Source organism: Anabrus simplex, chromosome 7 (assembly GCF_040414725.1).
Source record: "Anabrus simplex isolate iqAnaSimp1 chromosome 7, ASM4041472v1, whole genome shotgun sequence".
NCBI lineage: Eukaryota > Metazoa > Arthropoda > Insecta > Orthoptera > Tettigoniidae > Anabrus > Anabrus simplex.
The window spans coordinates 298,208,086-298,224,025 of NC_090271.1; positions in this window are offsets into that span (position 1 = coordinate 298,208,086).

The following is a 15,940-nucleotide window of genomic DNA, read 5'->3' on the forward strand; positions in this document are numbered from 1 at the left end:
AATAATTGAAATTTTTAGTGGAAATACTTTATCCAGCACAATTAAAGTATGTTCTGGAATATATCTGTCGCAGGAATCACCGCGATTGAACCCCACTCCCGGTCCAGATAGGTATTTTACCACTGTAGAACGCCACCCAATATATCCAAGAATCTTGAAGGAACTGTGTCTCACCCACATGAACTTGTGCCATCTGGGACAACTGGCTAACCACACCTTTGGAATTGTCCTCATTCTGTTAATTATACACATTGTGGTGAGTATTGTGGGTAACGTTTACTACTTGCTCAAGATCATCTGTGGGATCACACATTTCAGTGTCTACAGCTTAGCTGTCTTATTACTGCGGCTGGCCCTGACGGTCACCCACTTGATACTCATCGCCGAGGCGAGCCACGGAGCATCGGAGGAATCCGCTCGAACCACTGTCCTCGTCAATAGATTACAAGTGGTGCATCCGAACAACGAAATCTTGGACAAGTTCTCACGTCAGCTGCTGCACGTTAAATTGGAACTGACGGCCGCCGGTTACTTCTCCGCGGATCGTTCTCTGTTTGTCACGGTGATGGGCACCTCCGTCACGTACTTGATAATACTATTGCAGTTCTTGATATCTGGGTATTAGTAACAGTAACGCGGTAGTTAATAAGTGACATGAACACGTTACATGTTATTGTAATAAATGTTACTTCTTCAGTCTGCTGAAACAAAGTTTGAATAAATAAATGTATAAACTACTTGAAATCGAAAATATTGGTAATAGAATTATACTTGAAAAATTAAAATTGAATGTCATTTTCGTTCATGAAATAATATAATCAGATTCTAACAAATAACACCGAAAACATTAAAAACGAATAAACATTTGTGTTTATTAAATGTTAATATCTTAATAATCTGAAATTTAGAAATTACCTTAACGAAATCCTCACCTCTCTCCACTCTAACAAATAATGCAAGTTGTTGCACTACCTGTTCTCTGTCGTTGGCGTGAGTCCAGCTGGCTAGTTAGTCCGTTAAACTTCCCCCGACCTGGCTACGTCAATGACATGCTGTTTAACTTTTAATGCTCCCCTTATTACTTTGTCATTATTATTATTATTATTATTATTATTATTATTATTATTATTATTATTATTATTATTATTATTATTATTATTATTACTAGCAGTTTCCCGCTGGCTCCGTCCGCAATGTACAAACTATGGAATTGTTCGTTACTATCCGCACGGATGTATTTGCAAAGTTTCGAGTTAATGAAATAAAGCACATGATCTGCTGTGGTAAAAGAATGCAATACTATGTCAACAAAACACTTGAAAATACATCACACAAAGAAATTGAATTAAACGTTCCTTGCAACAATACTACGCGCCGAACTCTTCAAATGTCCTTCAAAGATCTTCGTCATGGAGACAAATATACTCGTAACGTTTCTCATAATCTACCGATTTAAGTAGTTACTACATAAAAAGAAAGAGCTTGATCCACTGAGTGTTTTAGACCAAAACGAACTGCGTACCTCAATTAGAACGAAAGATATGTATGCTTCAATGAGAAAAAATGTTGAAGAAATGAGACGTCAAATTGAATGTGCACTCATAACTTTCCTCAGAATCAACAAATTTGAATAGAACTAAAGATATGATTGCTTCAAAGATATAAAAAATTGAAAGAATCAAATATTTTGAGTAAGGGGGAAGTTAAGTGATTTATAGTACCTGGTGACAAATCTGTACATGAATACCTTTCAGTTAATAAAAGAATGAAGGAAATCGACCGGATAGAATGGCCGGACTGACTGACTTAAGTTTTCATATTTTTTTAATATATAGATTACTAATATTATAATATTAAACTTATTTTCTAAACATTGCAGGGTTTCTTAATGAGAATTCAATGGCCTGTTGATTATACTGTCACTTTTCTCTTAACAACACTTTCTGGAACTGCACACGCAGCTTTATTATTACGCCCTACTACAATTATTACTACATTTTTTATTGTTATTGTTGTTCTTATTATTTAACCTGGTTGGGAAATGTAGTTTATCTTGTCCTATATATATATATGGCTTTGAAGTTTGTAACTTGATATTTAAGTTCAATCAATTTACGCTAACATTTTTATTGTTATTATTGTTTATTTTAGTCGTAATTTCAACCGCTTTGAAAAATATCGAGAGATCGTCTAATGAGCTTTTAATTGGCTAGCTAGAATTCTTTTAATTTTCTTTTATGTCTTTAACATGTGAGCCTATTTCATAGAACTATATTCGTAATTGTATTATCATCATTGTTGTGCATTTCGGAATACATTTCTATTAATGGTTTGGCTGAACTGAGTAAGAAATGAATTAAAGTGTTTCTTGTACGATATTGTGCTTATCGATAAACGAAAACCCACTAAAATGTCTGGATTGGCTAAGAAGCTGCGTAAATTCAGAGAATTTACTACGGATAAAAGAATCCTAGACCACATTCCAGACATTTTAATATGAGTGACCTCTTGTGGAACTCATTAAACACGAATGCAAAAAAGTGGAATGCTTTTCAGTAATTAAGTAGTGCGAATAGGAGTGAATTTTTAAATGTTTGTGGTGATTGAGGTTAACTTGGTGAGCTTTCTTTGTGATGTAAATTTTGATGCCTTCTTTAATATTAAATAATTCGCTTTTATTTTCGACCTGCAAATTTACCCTGCTTCGCTCCGGTATTCTACATTGTATACGGATTTCTCAGCAGATTACTGTAAAGACAGTGATTAAGATCATAATAAATTGCATATCTCTTAGCTCTATCCGAGAAAATAAAACAGGATGGCCACCATACTGTGCCCATAATTATATATTGCTGAAAGAACCACCGCACGGCTACGTAGAGCCAAATGAGAGAGGAGAAAATTCGCATCCATCTTTGTAATATAGCTAGCCTGATGTTTCCTTGCCGGCCCCGTGGTGTAGGGGTAGCATGCCTGCCTCTTACCCGGAGGTCCCGGGTTCGATTCCCGGCCAGGTCAGGGATTTTTACCTGGACCTGAGGGCTGGTTCGAGGTCCACTCAGCCTACGTTACTAGAATTGAGGAGCTATCTGACGGTGAGATAGCGGCCCCGGTCTAGAAAGCTAAGAACAACGGCCGAGAGGATCCGTCGTGCTGAACACACGACACCTCGTAATCTCCAGGCCTTCGGGCTGAGCAGCGGTCACTTGGTAGGCCAAGGCCCTTCAAGGGCTGTAGTGCCATGGGGTTTGGTTTGGTTTTTGATGTTTCCTCGCTTGTCACTTCACAGCAGGAGATGATCTAAACATTGAGCGGGATCGGGACATTTTGGAAAACCTCGGGAAGTTAATAATAAAATTCTGGGTAATAACCCCGATTGTGAGAAATTTAGGCACTGGCATTAGCGAGGATGTAATTAATTAAGAATTCTAGAATCATTTGATGAAGCTCACTTCACAGGCAGGAATATATTTAATTATGCCCGGAGGGAAGTTCGCCTGTCGATCGGCAAAGTGAAAATGACACATGTCAGCCCCATCCAGCGAAAATACGCGGGAATATAACCCAAGGAATTAATTAATTACGCCCGTGCAAGAAGCAAGAGAAATCAACCAACAACACCACTGTGATCGGAATCTCTGGTGTGAGTCTCAGAGAAATAGGTCCAGTGGTTAGCAATTGGAATGATTGCACAATAATACATAACGCGTGATACCAAGTCCCTAGAGTGCGTATAAATACCCTTTCTTCAAACGAGACCACAACTGAGCAATCATCGGTCCGATAGGACGAACCTGCGACGGTCCACATCAAGAAGAGGACTTAAAGAATTTCAAGTGTTAAAAGCGAGACTTGGAAATATCAAAAGCCAGTTGGCTTGAGAGTTAGGAAATTTTGAAGTATTAATAAGGGATGGAGACAACTCTGATATTAAGGCATTTTATTTACGACAGTTCATGCTAGTAGATGGGAATATCAGTCGCTATTTGTAGGATTCATGAACTTCTGCGAGGAAGACAGCAGAGTTTCAGGTACCTTTTTGAAATTATTATTAACACGGTTATTTTAACAATCGGTAAAGTTGAACAGCTGGTTTCTTGTGAGAGATGGCATCATTGTTCAACGGTCATTCACATTTTGTAAACACTTGGCAACAAAGTGGTAGGAGCTTTCCACGGTTTCGTCAGTCGACTGACAGAGAACGGAGTGGTGTGGTCCATTTTATGCATTTTATGTTGTATGCACAATAAAATCTGTTATTATGTTAGTTCAGGCTCAAGAAAATTAATTTTTGTTGCATGAAGACAGGTGCAAAGTCAGTGTAATTGATAAGTGAATAATGCCACCTACCATTATGAGGTATTAAGTCGGAGAATGCTGCCTTTCTAAATGCAGCCAAGATGACCCCATATCTATCGGAAAATTACAGGCCAGTCTAATTCCCATATTATGTCTTTGTATTGAATTGAATTGAATTGAATTTATTGATCATGATTTACATGATACTGAGGACGAAAAGCCCCTTTATGTAGCGTCTTCTTATAATACAATACAGATTTATGATCACAGTAACTACATTTTTATAATATTAAAGTAGTAAGAAACGTAAAAGATTGTCCCTTTAAATTAGATAGTAAATCATTACACCACGTTGTGTATGTAGTGTGTGTAGAATTAAGTGTGTTGCAATGACGATTATGTGTCATGTTGGTATTCCAGGAAATATTCCAGGTGCGATTGTGTGTTATTTTTTGTCACAAGGCGTTAAAATGTGTGAAATTTCTTAAAATGTGAAGTCAAATATTACAATGAATAATCAGTTAAATCTGCTCGTGGCGGTAAAAGTTATAATAATGATAAAGATAACAATTATAAATGCAATAAAGTCTAATAATAACAACAATATTAATAATATTCGCGTTAGGAGTCAATTGTGATATGATAATAATAATGTATTCTGCAGTTGTGTGAGCGAGGGTTAGAATTTTATATCATAATCCAATGAATCGAAATAATTTTGACATTTTGGCAACTTTTTTTTTTGCTAATGGCTATACGTCGCACCGACACAGACAGGTCTTATGACGACGACCAAACTTAATTGTTGTTTGGTTATGGAATAACTTGTATTTAAAATTTGATCAAGGAAGAGGACATGGATCGTAATGATGAATGAAATATTATGAGAATTATCAGGAATAAATTTTATGGCAGAGTAAGCCCTGTATTTTACTAGTGGCACAGTAGTTTGGTGGAAAGCAATTCTTTGTGACAGGGTGTATATGTTGGTGTGTAATATTTCCGAGATTGGCTGTATAACAGGCACGACATCGATCCTGAATCATGTTAAATAGAGCTTCTGAAAAGTGTAAGGATTGTCAAATCCAAGTGAGTGTGTTGTAACGTTTTCAAGTATGTACACGTGAAGACTTCCAATATTATTATTTTACGTAAGACTGAGGATAACGTCAGTTAAGTCAAGTTGACGATCCTATTTGATACCAGCGGAATGAATTTTGTTGTAACAGACCTCACGAACAAAATACATTCTCACACACGGTCGAAGTAATAGTTGCTTACTGGAAATTGAATTTCATTCTGTATCTTTTACGAGGCGTAAAACATCGCGAATTAGAAACATTGCGGGTGAGGGAATGAATTTAACAGATTGAGAGTTTACCCCGCGTATGTTGATGAGAATTTACTTCATTGGAGAGTTTACAATGAGACATGTTTGGAGTGTTGATATTGCAGGTTATATGGAGCCTCACACTCAACATATGCCTGGAATTTCGTGGAGGTTTTGTTTGTTGTTTTCAGTAATATCACCTAATAACATACGACATTCGAATTTACTTTTCTGTAGCGAACTTCACTGCATGTGTTTAAATCTAATTAGTTATAGATTGAATTATTCTAACCCGTTATTTACTTTCGATTTCACACTTTATCGCAGGAAATGTACAATAGTTAATATTATTCCAGATTCGAGTTCATTTCCGTAGCGGATTTTAATTATGTGTTTAAATTTCAATAAGAACCAAACCCCATGGCACTACAGCCCTTGAAAGGCCTTGGCCTACCAAGCGACCGCTGCTCAGCCCGAAGGTCTGCAGATTACGAGGTGTCGTGTGGTCAGCACGACGAATCCTCTCGGCCGTTAATCTTGGTTTTCGAGACCGGGCCCGCTATCTCACAGTCAGATAGCTCCTCAATTCTAATCACGAAGGCTGAGTGGACCTCGAACCAGCCCTCAGGTCCAGGTAGAAATTCCTGACCTGGCCTGGAATCGAACCCGGGGCCTCCGCGTAAGAGGCAGGGACGCTACCCCTACACCACGGGGCCGGCTTTCAATAAGAATTAGATTTAAATATCCGGACATTTTTTAAATTTTCTATTTCGCCCGACAGTATCAGTGATGTGCAGATAACATAGTGTTGGTTCAACGATAGGTTCGGGATGCCCCGTGAACATGATTACTGTTAGTAATGTGTATAAACTTTAGTGTTGGCTCAAAAGTTTCGGGATGCCGTATGCACGTGATTATTGTTAGATGCGTATAAAGACACTGTAGCGTGGTCCCAAACGATAGGATCAGGACGGCGTTTGTACACAGCTAAGTCATAGGTTAGCAATTTTTATGAATTGACTTGAACTATATATTGTCTGCAGTAGTGTATACAGGTACTATTTAGGTCACATTTCGGCACAACCTTTACTAGCTGGTAGGTGTTCCCACAATAGTGTTGCATCAGTAGTGGCTTAATTGTAAGTGTTGTCCCACTTGGAAACCTGGCTAATGGAGACTACTTAGCCGCGTGCGTTCAAGCTCGACGAACATCTGTTTGATATTTGACATTGTTTTCCTTTTATTTCGAGATTTATTGTTCGGGTGTACGGTATGTTATGACAGTGCAGTGTGTTGACACTCAGTTGACACTACGATTGTGGTTTCGATTCGTCAGCTTTTATAATATTTTATTTTATGTTATTCACATTACTTAGGTGAGACGTTGGTCCATCAATTAGTTGTAGTTTAGTTGAATGGGACAAGTGTAGGTAGAGAGATTTGTGAATGTACATGTAGTTATGTAGAACTGAAAAGATTTCATGTTGTTGCTTTATATTGTGGACTTGTACCTTGACTAATTTAACAACGTTACTGTTTCATAACCTGACATTTGATTTAGTAAGACTTTTCGAGTGATCTATCGCCTTTATTTAACTTCAGTGTTAGACGTTTCTTCTAAACGCATTGTGACTTAACGTTCCGCCGTACTTCGCAGTGTTGTTCCTTCCGAAGGATGTAACGTAAGATCCTCTCGGATATCCGTTGTTGGTTCACTCTGAACATCTGTTTGGCGTGATGCATGTTTCAGCATTGGGATTCATCAATAACTTAAGGATGCCACAAGATGACAACACATGGTGCAACTTTAATTCAGATTGTGATCATTGCTGTTAACTTGTAAAAATCACCATGCTTTCATATATTATTTCGCAACCTATCCAGAGCAACTGATAGTTAATTTGATTCGATTAAGGATCCATTCGGGGGATGTTCCGGTATCTAAGAGGATATTCGACCCTTAATGAAATGTAAATCTGAAATTCGACTTGTTGAAGGTCAGATTTTCCATGGATCATATGGATTAACTCTCAGTTGCCGTTTGGGTCAATATATCCAGATTTTCAGGTTTCTGTTCCTTTTTTGATCTTGCTGTCCACAAATCTTACATTGAATTTTTACACTTTGGAAGACACTAATGTACTGTACTTAATTTCAAGATACTATTCACATTCACATTAGGCAACGTGACTGCATTAAAACTTTTGTGACAAATTTTATTGTTTTTTTAGTTATTCAGTAAGTATGATTATCGTAATTTTGTTCAATACATTTTTAGTAAGCACATTTTTGCCCCTCATTTGAAGTAGCTCTGCTCTCCTCTGAACCATGTTGATCGATCCATGATGTGACTGAAAAGAATCCGACACGACCCCAAGATCTAAGAATCAATATTGTTCTACCGAAGCAGCCGAGGCAGACGATCAACGATGAAACGGTAAGTTCAAGGGTTTAGCAAGTTGTTTCCGATGTAAAGTAGGTATTGGAGAAGTTTTGTTAATAATGGCAGGAAATATTTTCTACTGCCATTCACAATCTTGTTCCGGAGTTTCTACTAAAATGGCAGGCTCACTTGGCAACTGCCATTCACAGCAGAGATTGAGAGTTTTTATTATAAAGACAGGCCCCTTTTCCAAATGCCAGTCACAATCGAACTGGAGAGATTTGATTATAATCCAGATATGCAGCCTTATCTAACGTATCAGCAATCGAAACACGAAAATATACCACAGAAATAAAGTTGTATATCACTCCAAATTGAACGGCGATTGTGCTGTCTGTTTCGTGATACGACTTACCGTTTAGCCACCAATTATCCCGAAACAAAGGTCTGCACCGTCATTAAAACTGCATCCATATTTCGATATTTTCCGGGGCCAAAACATTTTAACAACTTGGAATTTTTCCTGGAAGAAAAGTTTCGGAATTAGCACTTGCTTACACACGAAGTAAATAAAGAAGAAAGTAATACAGTTAAGAAAGTGGAAATTAATAGAAAATAGATTATAACTGAGGATAACAGTATAGGACAAATATCTAAATACCAAGCAATTGTAATTGAAAATAAAATGTTCGTCAGTAAATTGTGATGGTATGAGTTACGGATATAAGTAGGCGGTAACAGAGGATAAATTTACGTGCATGGATTCTCAAGTAAACAGATAAGAAGATTGGCATAAGTTGTTATTATTTAAGCCTAAAGAGGCAAGTAATTAAAGCATAAAACAGTAGTAGAATTGAAATGCGTTAAAAGTTATAGCAAATACCAGAAAACCACTTGTGGTGTGAAATGATGGGCTACACTCCGCGGAACTGTTGAAATACAACTACCTTTAGTGCTATTCGAGGACGATTGTAACTTCCAACAGTATTCCGCCAATATCGCGCAGAATGGCCGATTGATGTCCCTCTTGCTTTCTACCCAAGGAACAACCACGAGTTTACAGGAATGATGACGAAAATGGCAATAAGTTACTTGCCTGCAGGCAAGCAGTCAGAGATGTTGCCATGGTCACCTGTAGGATCGTTGTTGGTCTGTCGGTCACTCAATGCAGAGCATGAGACCCGATGGAAAAAGTAATTTTTTCCGTCATTTGAAGAGTAAGCGAAATTATGTACACAACACAACGTGTTTATATCAAGGGGACGTTTCACATTTAGTCCACAGATTTTACAGAAAATCTATAGTATAAGAGAAAATGGGAGAAAACTGTTCTGCTTTTACCATAAACTCCCCGCCTATTCAGAGATTTTTAAATTATATGTATATCGAAACCCTTCCCGGGATAAGAATATTCTAAATATAAAGTTTGGCCGAGATCAGTCCAGCCGTTTCGCCGTGATGTTCCAAACAGGCTCGAGAAATAATGAGTTGACTTAAAACTGATGAATATATGAAAAATTGGCATATAAACGAAATTACAGACAGCGGACCCCTTACAGTTTTATTTATATACATACTAGCATGTACCCGCGGCTTTGCTCGCATTTATTAATTCAACTGTTTTATATAATAAACATTATTTTTCCCTATAGAGCTTTCGGTTCAACTATATTAGTGTCCTTCTAAATGGCACTAAGATATATAGTGCGTTTGCCTTTCCAACTCTTGAACAAACCACATAGAGTTGACAATGGGAGAAGTAGCCTTTTCGAAGATGGAGTCCTAAAACTTTAAGAGATTGTTCTTGTGCCTTTTTGATGTTCATAGCGAAAATGAAACAAACGGGGAACTGCAGACATCTAAACATAAACTGTATATCCGAAGAAATTATTCGAATCCGAGGAATGAATATTACTTCGCTCGTGGCATGCCCAATCTTGAGAATGGCTTCAATAATATTAGTCATCAGTTTCAGAGTCGTGTTCATTGCAGAGGGCAGGATTTTTAATCTTAAGAAGGATAACCGGTGCCACAAGCGTCCGCTCTAAGATGTTCGAGGGTATTCCAGGTGACTCTAATTCTTTCAAATGCTCTGCCGTGTAGTCGATGGATTTGTAACTTTGTAGAAAATCGGGTAAATCTTGTAAAAGTTGCTTGTTGATGACGTTGACAGCTCCACTTCTTGGAGCAAAAATTGCTTTTTGACATAGCCATGCGTAATTGGTGTAAAGAATAAAATTGAGTTATTTGAAAGAAAACAAGGTAATCGGATAATTGTTGATGATGTTGATAGCTTCATGTCTTGGTGCAAGAATTGCTCTTAGACACAGCCATGCATCTTAGGTGATACCTGTGCCAACCTATGACAAACATTTCAGATCTTTGTTTGCCGTATATTTGGCTGGGCATCGCACATATGCACACAGACAGACAGACAGACAGACAGACAGACAGACAGACAGACAGACAGACAGACAGACAGACAGACAGACAGACAGACAGACAGACAGACAGGCAGACAGACAGACAGACAGACAGACAGACAGACAGACAGACAGACAGACAGACAGACATCATGGACCGAAGAAAAATGGCTTCCTATTCCACTTGACTGATATGTGTATTATTCCTTGTTTAATCTTATCATTTATCTTGTGTCCTACATATTTCCTCTAAATGTATACATGTCCCCTTTCTATACGCGGTTTGGGTATGAAGTGAATGAATCTTCGTAGCGAGTTTTTACCATCGGATATCTTTCATGACGTCAACCTACTCAGATGACTTAATGAGATGAAATCAGTGACATGATATATGATAATAAGAATGAAGAGTATGAAACCCGGCGCCGGCAAATAGCCCACTCCTCTCGAATAGTTCAAAACTTTATGTCCCCATCCGACGGACGAATCGCCATGAACAGCGTCATATGCCCTCACACCATTTAAGAAAAAAAACGGCTTCCTAAGCCATGGACGTAAAATAGCTCCTTGAATTGTGTTCTCTACCTACCTTATGTACGTTGTCTAGCGACAGTGACTCTATGCATATAATCTTGGTGACAGCATGTTGGATTGTCATATCCCACTACACGTTTTCCGATGGTTTTTAGTTCATAACTCACCAACGAAAGAGAAAATAAAAATTCCGGCTTCGAGGTGCATTCGGACCCCCTTCCATCTACCTATGTTCAAAATTTCAAATCTCTGCGTGCTGTAGATTTTGCTGGGGATCGCGCACAGACAGACAAACACTTCATTTTATTTTTATAGATATACCTTTATTTTGTTGCCTATTTCCTCTTCTCTTTCTTCCTCTTTCTATTATAACCACCATATCTTTCATAGTTACTAGTAGTACTACGAAGCTGTGGTCCTCTGTATAGTAATACTTATCCCTATCGCTATTTTACAATATTTTTCGCCCACAGTCATAACATGAAAACTAAACATTTTTCGGTGTGAGATATATCGGGAATTGAACATAAAATTGTAAATAATAGTACAGTTATGTATATTATTATTATTATTATTATTATTATTATTATTATTATTATTATTATTATTATTATTATTATTATTGTTGTTATTATTATTGGTTCGGTTTGTCCTACTGGGATCGCGGGGCTCGTCTTAACTTCTACCTATGGTCTTTTGCTTTTTCTTGGCCCAGTGTGCTTTCATTTTCTGGTCTGGTGGTCCCTGTACCCTTTTTGCTTGTGAGTGACAGTGGGAAGACTCCCTGTAGGATTGCCTGTCGGTACTGAGATCGGTTCTCTACGATATCTAATGGGATCTGTAATTGCTCTATGTCTGATTTTATTGAGGTGATCCACTTTGTCTAGGAAGCCTTTCCTCTACTTGTCACTGTGAGGTGAGCCTGCAGAGTTTCAGGCGGCTCATGTGCCCCTAGAAGTCAGCCGCCTTTTCCACATATATGTGAGTATGTCCTCCTGATGTCCGTAGAGCTCGTTGTTGTGCCTGATCCTGTAGGTGCCATCCTCCTCTCTTACGGGTCCTAACATCCTCTTCAAGATCTTTCTCTCTTTAAGTTCTGGTTTCCGGAGTGGACCATTTCGATTCATCAAAAGGCACTCAGAGGCGTAGAGTAAAGTGGGTCTTACTACTGAGTTTTAGTGCTTCAGCTTTAGGTTCTTGGAGAGGTGCTTGGAGGTGTAGATATTTTACAAGAATGATAGGCCCTCTCTAACTTGGTGCACCTGGTATCTATGACCAAAGTTTCGCTCTCGCTCTGAGATCCATTTTCCTACGTATTCTTATGGTTATTATTGTATAGTATTTATTGAACATAAGAGGCGATTAGCCCCGATACGTGTTCAAAATGCCCCTTTCCAAGCACAAACAACTAACAACAAAAGAAAAGAAACACGAGACTCCTTGGGTATGCCATGAGGTCTACCAGATACTCCGGAAACGTGACACTCCCAAGGGAGGGTCACTACGGCAGTCATCCTCAGTCCCTACTTGCCACGTCCATCGTCTCCATTTAATATTCAGAAACAGAATAAATTAAACTGAAAAGATAATAATAATAATAATAATAATAATAATAATAATAATAATAATAATAATAATATGAGAAAGAGAAAGCTAGCTAGCTACCTACTATCGCTGTCCGGCCGTGCCATCACACTTCGTGAGAAAAAGGCCACCCTCCCAGTGATGGCACGTGGGGCCCAAAAGAGGATCTCAACTACCCTACCAGATGACAGTGCAGTTTTCTCACCATTCACGTGGAGCTGAAATCGCTCTCGTCCTGTTCCCCGCCTCTTTCACTTCTCATCCCACATATGTCTCCATCATTTTTTGGGGTAGGTCCGTCCTACCCCATCCTCTTACGAGTATGTCTTGCTCTCCCTTACCCATCTACTATGCATATATACTGAGAAAACAGCACATGCTCACATATACACTACTAAGTGCCATCCTGCTAACGTACTACAATTAATAATAATAATAATAATAATAATAATAATAATGAACAAATGATAATAACAATTAACTTATTATGGTTGTTATTGTAATTTAGTGTGTCTCAATTTCTTCGTATGTATTATATTATTGTACATAGGAAGCAAAATGGTTTCATGTTGTGTAATATAATACATATTTTATGTAGAGTAAGATAGGATAGTAGCAGAGTAATTTGTTTTAGTCCTTTATTAATATTGTAATATTCGTACTTTATGTAATTTATGTATTGACTGGTTAACTCTAAGACGGAGACACGTGTAATTAACTTTACCAGTTAAAATAAACCATATATATATATATATATACATCTATCAATATATAATAATCCCGCCGAAACCTTTCTTTAATGTGTCTTCTTATTTCCAACTAGAAGATCCTTGTACGAGGCAATTTCACTTCGACGATTTAAATGAAGGCAAAGAGCGGGCAATAACGATCATGGTTTACCTCGGGCATGACTTGGCGAATTTCCTTGTACGGTGAGCACGATTACACATGTTTGCTTCTCCTCAATCACCTGTTCACAGTAACCTCGCCTCTTCCAGTCTACCGCTCTCAGAATGCTTTCAGGTCATAAAAGCTCATCGCAGCGTATCATCCAGACTTTATGGAAGAGAAACTCCCCGACCGAGCACAGGTTTGGTACTCACGAGGGATACCGTGCGTAAAGTGTGGCATTACACAATGTACTGGCTTGAGAAGAGGAAACTGTCAAATACATGAAGTCAACTTTATACACATTCTCAGTTCTCATTGAATTTCAAAATCCTGTTTTACTTTTAATATGAAGAGTAAGGTGTTACCGTAGCCAATTGGAAGAAAATGAAATACATTACATTACATTACATAAATAATTCATTTAAGTTCCACGATGTTTAAGCTCTTACCCGATAGGTGTAGGATCATATGAGAAGTAGTTGAATAACTAAAATTATTCATCATTTTAACAGATACTGGCTGCCAATTAAACAATACCTGAGAGCTAGTCAGGAAATGTTCGATAAATTTCAGAGCTCGTTGAACATATTTAAGAAAACGTTAGGTAGGGAATCTGCCACCTGGGCGATCGCCCTACATGCAGATCACTGATGACTGGTGATGAAATATTTCGGAAGGTTTTTTCCACTCACTCACCCACCAAACTTCTTATCAACTACTTGTCTCTTCATTACATCCTGATTCTATTCCCTATGTCTTTACGTGTTTTCAAAAAAGTAAGACCAGTCCACAAACCGTGAATGACCACAAGGAATCGGAATATTTACTATTTAGACAATGATAACCGAAAATTTTAAAACTATTGTACAGAAAGAAATGACTGTCCACCTCTGTGGTGTAGTGATTAGCGTGATTATCTGCCACCCACGAAGGCGCGGGTTCGATTCCCGGCTCTGTCACGAAATTTTGAAAAGTGGTACGAGTGCTGGAACGGGGTACACTCAGCCTCCGGAGGCCAACTTAGGAGAGGAGGGTCGATTCCCACCTCAGCCATCCTCGAAATAGTTTTCCGTGGTTTCCCACTTCTCCTCCAGGTAAATGCCCGGATGGTACCTAACTTAAGGCCATGACCGCTTCCTTTTCCCTTCTTTGTCTATCGCTTCCAATCTTCCCATTCCTCGCCAAGGCCCCTGTTCAGCATAGCAGGTGAGGCCGCCTGGGCGAGGTACTCGTCCTCATCTCCAGTTGTATCCCCCGACCAAAAGTATCACGGTCCAGGACACTGCCCTTGAGGTGGTAGAGGTGGGATCCCTCGCCTGAGTCCGAAGGAAAAACCTACCCTGGAGGGTAAACAGATTAAGAAAGAAAGAAAGAAATGACTAAATGCTTTAGCATTAAGGAGTAGTATAAGTGACAATTTAAAATACTAAATGATTTAAAATGACGACTATTATTTTCCAAGGCCTTCTGGATTCCAAGCTTTCTCTGTATTTCCGCCGTATGCTTAGGTTCACTGCCTTTGCTTCCAAATAGCAGATCATCACGGACCGAATGTTATGTTTCTCACTCAGATATTGGATGAATGGTTCATAAATTCTTTTCTTTACCTGGTCAACTTCCTTGGCCTGGGATAAGTCTCTTCCGAACCGGATGGTTGGATCAAGAATAACGACCGTTCGAGACTGGTGGTGGATGGCAGCAATACCTGCTCTTCTATTTGACCCCGTGGAAGATATACAGTGTACTTCTTCATAAACTCTCCCTGTGAAATATCTCAATGCAGAGGCTAAGGTCGCTCTCAATTTATGATGAGCGGTGTTTTTTAACAATTCTCCTTTGCGGCAGTATCCTGATTATTTCAGTGACCTTGTATACCTCTTCGGTAACTCACGATTGTTAAAAATGACAACAGTAAATCCTGCTCCAAACAGAATAGCGCATAATGGGCCATCTGTTGCCGGACGAGAGTATCATTGAATCAACACAGTAACAGTCCAAATTCTAACATTTCATGATTGAATCAGTCATTTAAGAAAGGGCACATATGCATGGAAAATCATTAAGAGGGGAATTCCTCAAGGCAGTATTATCGGACCTTTATGTTTTCTTATATATATAAATGATATGAGTAAAGGAGTGGAATCGGAGGTAAGGATTTTTGCGGGTGATGTTATTCTCTATAGAGTGATAAATAAGTAACAAGATTGTGAGCAACTGCAGCGTGACCTCGAAAACGTTGTGAGATGGACAGCAGGCAATGGTATGTTGATAAACGGGGTTAAAAGTCAGGTTGTGAGTTTAACAAATAGGGAAAGTCCTCTCAGTTTTATTTGCTGCGTTGATGGGGTGAAAGTTCCTTTTGGGAATCATTGTAAGTATCTAGGTGTTAATATAAGGAAAGATCTTCATTGGGTTAATCACATAAATGGGATTGAAAATAAAGGGTACAGATCTCTGCACATGGTTATGAGGGTGTTTAGGGGTTTTAGTAAGGAT